General features: G+C 32.0%; 1 non-coding gene across 1 annotated transcript; it reads right to left on the reverse strand.

The window, feature by feature from the left end:
* Window positions 1-4,817: 4,817 nt before the first annotated feature.
* LOC121226476 (small nucleolar RNA R71) lies at window positions 4,818-4,924 on the reverse strand. Its single transcript, XR_005924278.1, has one exon. It is a non-coding gene; the product is annotated as a small nucleolar RNA R71 (small nucleolar RNA).
* Window positions 4,925-5,388: the final 464 nt, after the last annotated feature.

A 5,388-nucleotide genomic window follows, 5' to 3' on the forward strand; every position in this document is an offset into this window, starting at 1 on the left:
TTATTTTACTGCCCATTCAATTGTTTAAATGCAATCCCTAGGAATAGTCGATGGCATATTATTCTAGTTAAGTTGATTTAATGCGGGAAAGGTTAGATTACTTAACTAATATTCAATGGAATGAACAACATTCAGATTATGCTTGCGTCATAAAAAAGAAATACACAGGTTACTATAATAAGACCCTGTATGAGCTGTGATAGTGACTTGAGGTTTTGCACCTGAAAGTGGCAAGCCACAGTAGGACTCTTCTGCATAGTAAGTTAATAAGATTTTTCCATGGCATTATTTCCAGTAAGGTTGATTTTGAATAATCCCAACCTATTGCATAAATATCGTAGACACTATATATTTATTCTTTTGCCGAAGTATCTTTGCCACAACATATTTAGTAATTATTTATTTATAAAATATTTACATATCACTCTCATAGTTACCATTACTTTCCTACTATCACCTTTGCCATAGTGTTTCCAGTTATTTACTAATTTCATATATTACTCATCATTACATATTTGAGCAACTTTATGCCTTAATCAGATCCTCGTGGGAAGGATACTCACTCATCATTTTATTATTTGAAACAACGTGTATACTTGCACAAAAATCGCACACCATTTTACACGTGACAAGTTTTTGGCGTCGTTGCTGGGGATCGACAATTTGGTGAAAATTAGTTTAGTTATTTTACTTACTTTCATTAGCTTTATCTAATTTAGTTATCGTTAACTTTTATAGTTTTGCCATCATTGCTTGAGAAGAGGCGTTCTTGTAACACCCCTAACCCGTCTCTATTGTCAGATCAGTGTTGTGGAGCATTATAGTGCAAAGCGGAACCTTCATCATCGAAACATGGATCAACATGCAATTCACATATTTATCTTCAATAACTCAATTTAAATATGATAAAATACTTTTACAGGCTCTAAATCGAGCTTGATTGGTCCTAAAAATAGTTTGGAAACAATTAGGGACTTATTTCAAGCAAATTAGAAATTCCAGGAAAAACATGAAAATTTTGTGAAACAGGGGTCACACGACTGTGTGTCCAGGCCATGTGACATAGCCTAGACCGTGCGGACATTCAAAAAAGTGCTACACGGATGTGTAATAGATCGTGTGCCAAAATGTGTAACTAACTGTTTTGGGACACACGACCATGTCACAGACCGTGTCTTAGACCATGTGAAACCTGCAATTAAAAACAATAAAGAAACACGACCGTGCGAATAACCTGTGTGTGACACATGGCCGTGTGACAGCCCGTGTATTAGGCCATGTGTACCAAAATATGACTTGAAAAACAAGTTTACCAAAAATGCTTTCTTGAGAAACAAGCATACCATTTGCTAACCTTTTTAACCTAATTAAAACAAAATTAAACGAGACCAAATCATGCTAAAATCATCATATATGCAACACCTTTCCATCATTCAACCAATGTACCTTTATTTGTACCATAAAATATACATCCAAGTAATTTCATCTAATCGACATTGACTAAGCTTAAAATCTACACCGTATACCTATCATTCATCCATTTCAACTTCAAATAAACATAAATCAAGTCAAGAATCATTCAACATATACCTACCAATATGCTAATCAAAGGCACCTCATTTAACACACAAAATTTAAACCCATTCCACATATCAAGGTTCTAGTTTGAACCTATGTCAACCATGCTAAATAGCCATTCCAAAACATGCCATTATAACTTATAATACCTAATATCTATAAAGCATGCATAAAGTTCATCCACTCATACTTGTACCTATTATTACATGCCATCATTCAATATCATTAACCACAATGAACTTAGCACAACCTAAACAAGCCAAATCACTGAAATAACCTTTTTAACCCTATTACACGCCATTTATAACCAATTGCCAAAATAACCAAAGTTTATCATAATGGATCAACAGATAGTGTGATTGTGCTCCGACACAATTCCAACCGATCGAGCTTTCCAATGAATCACAAAAACAGAGATAACCAACTATGTAAGCACCTAATGCTTAGTAAGTTCGTATAAAGGAACTTAAACTTACCAAATACATTAATTAAACAACCATGAATAATTCTTTTTTTGTCTTAAGCCAAATTTCCTTTTCCGTAAACACAACACCTCACAAGATTAGTAGGTGAAGTAATGCACATGTAAATTCAACCAAATAAGGCCTATAACATATCAAGCTTTTCAAATCCATGAACCATTCTCATCATATACTATGCACTTTCATTTGTATCACCTTTCACATCTCAAACTTCATATATCATACATATTATAGCATAGTAAATCATGGCATATACCTAATAAGAATTTAGATTTTATATATCAACTAGCATATATATATCCATTCTACATTCTTCTCATTTGAGTCCACATAGTTAATAGATAATAAGGAAACATAACATCTATGGAACATTACATATATTAAGAAATAAATTCCATGCATATTTCATCCATCACATGATAAATTCTCATCCTTTTCATTTCATATATGCATATCATCTTTCCACTTCATATGAACATCAAGTTTTTATACATGCCTTTCCATTAACCTTTACTTACTCGTTGACCCATTTAGAATTTCATTGGATACTCAAGAATGCTCACACATTGTGTGCCTTTTCTTATAATCATAACCTTTCCTTTTCAATAATGTTCACACGAGCTGTGAAATGGGCTTGCTCATACGAGTTGTGGGTTAGAATGTTAGCTACACGATACTGCTCACACGAGCTTTGGAGAATCCGCAACAAGTGTATGACCTCAACCATCGGTCAGACATTCAAGACCAGCACTTGAAACCGTATAATCCCTAATGACATGTTATTTGTATCTTAAGAATTCACATGGCTCAAATGGGACCTTTTGCATATCCAAGCCTTAATTGGCATTCAATATATCATTTTTTACTTTATCTTATTAACATTTGAGTACCTTATCCAAACCAAAACATTAAATCATTTAAATTAATGCACATCCCATTTTGTTCCATTTATCAAAATACTATACAACTACTAATCTAATCTATTTATAACATAAATATTTATTAACATTACATTCAAAACATTACATGATAATTTAGTCCTTAAATGAACTTACCTCAATTAAAACAGTTGCTAAAATAAAGTAAACAACTAGTTTTCTGAACCTTAGCTTTTTCCTTTATTTAAATCCAATTGTAGCGTTTCTTTATCTAAATAACATAAATCCATTTAATTAAATAATTGAAATAGCTTAAAATAATTAATTCTAAGCCTATAACACATTTTAATATGAATTTACAAAATTGCCCCAACATTTTTCCTTTTATTCAATTTAATCCTCATACCATTAACTTGCAAATTTACCATTTTTAAAAGAGAACCCATGTTATCCGATTTTCATAGGATTTCTAAACAGTTTATTTTCATCAAATTTCACATAAAATCCCATGAATTTTAATTTTTTTAACAAATTAATCCTTTAACATTAAAATTACTAAAAATCACTTCCAAAATACTTCTATTTATCATCCAAGCTTAATAATCTATCAATTAAACCTACAAATACACTAAAAAATTCATGGAAAGTCCTTAAAATTTTAGAAGTTTTACAAATTGACCCTTGGGCTAGCTAGATTAAACTAAATTGATCTCAAAAATATAAAATTTAAGAAAAACGGATGGAAATTAAGCTTACATGCAAGAACCTTGCTTGGCCAAAGCTTCCTTCATGTAAAAACGGTGGTTCGGTTGAGGAATTGAAAGAATGAAGAAGATGAATGCCCTTTTTCCTTTTGTTTCTATTATTTTATTAACCTTATTAATTAATTTATCTTATATAACATATAAAATACAATAAAAATAAATAAATAAATGCTTACCATCCGCTAAAACTTAATTTGGCCAATTTACCATTAAAAAACTCTTACCCATTTGGCCCAAAATAACAATAGTGATTGACTTTTACACTTTTTATGATTTAGTCCTTTTTACTTAATTAACTATCTAAAATTAAAATTTCTCAACCAAATTTTAATATAACCCTAATAGCACTCCATAAATATTTAATAAGATATTTACGGGCTCAGTTTATAGAAACGAGATCTTGATACCACGATTTTTAAAACTACTTACACTTAAACTTTAGTTCAAACAACATAAATTATCAAATCAAAATTTATTATAATACTATTTTTGACTCATAAATGTTAAATAATAATATTTACGGGCTCACTATTAGATTAATGCCCCTGAAACCACTTTTTTTTACACCATTGAAAAACGGGTTGTTACAATTTCTGTCAACACAAAATATCCCTTTGATCCAGAGATTGACAAAACTTTGCAAAGAAAGAGAAAAGAATTGAGAAAATTGGCTGGAAACATGAATGATATCAATGGCAGTCCAAATGATCACAATGAGAATCCTTACATTGGTTGTGTAGTGGATGGTCGAGATAGAACAATCATAGAGCATGTTGTCCCCATGTTGAATGATTTGAATCTAGGGTTAGTTAGACAAAATATACAAGCTCAGCAATTTGAGTTGAAACCGGTAATGTTCCAGATGTTACAAACTATAAGGCAATTTGGTGGTTTACCCACTGAAAACCGACGACCACATTTAAGACTTTTTCTAGAAGTTTGTGACTCATTCAAACAACTGAGTGTTCTTGAAAGCGCCTTGAGACTTAAGCTATTCCCGTATTCCTTAAGAGATTAGGGCATGGTTAAATGCTTTGCCGTCAGGAACAGTGGCATCATGGAATGACCTTTGCTAGAGATTTTTTTTAAAGTATAATCCACCTACTATGAATGCCAGGTTGAGAAATGATATTACATCCTTTCGGCAATTTGAAGATGAAACGCTATATGAAACGTGGGAGTGATTTAAGGAGTTAATTAGAAAATGCCCAATGCATGGATTCCAACACTGGACTCAAATGGAGATGTTTTACAATAGGCTAAATGTGCATACACGAATAGTAGTTGATGCCTCAGCAAATGGAACTTTATTGGCTAAGACATATAATGAAGCATACGAAATTTTGGAAAAAATTACTAACAATGATTACCAGTATTCTACCACGAGAGTTGGGATTGATAGAAGAGTGGCTGAAACCATGGAACTTGATGCAATCACTTCATTGACTGCCCTAGTATCTTTTCTAGCTAACATAATTCAAACAATGAAAAATCCCACTATTGTCCAGGAAATAAAGTCAGTTGAACTGTTATATATGTACTGTAGAGAGAATCATATGTTTGACGAATGTCTATCAAACTCAGCGTCAGCATACTACATGGGTAATTCCAACTGGAATAATAACCCCTATTCTAACACCTATAGTTCAAGATAGAGGTAGCATCCGAATTTTAGTTTGAGTAATC

This window comes from Gossypium hirsutum, chromosome A03, assembly GCF_007990345.1.
Source record: "Gossypium hirsutum isolate 1008001.06 chromosome A03, Gossypium_hirsutum_v2.1, whole genome shotgun sequence".
Classification (NCBI taxonomy): domain Eukaryota; kingdom Viridiplantae; phylum Streptophyta; class Magnoliopsida; order Malvales; family Malvaceae; genus Gossypium; species Gossypium hirsutum.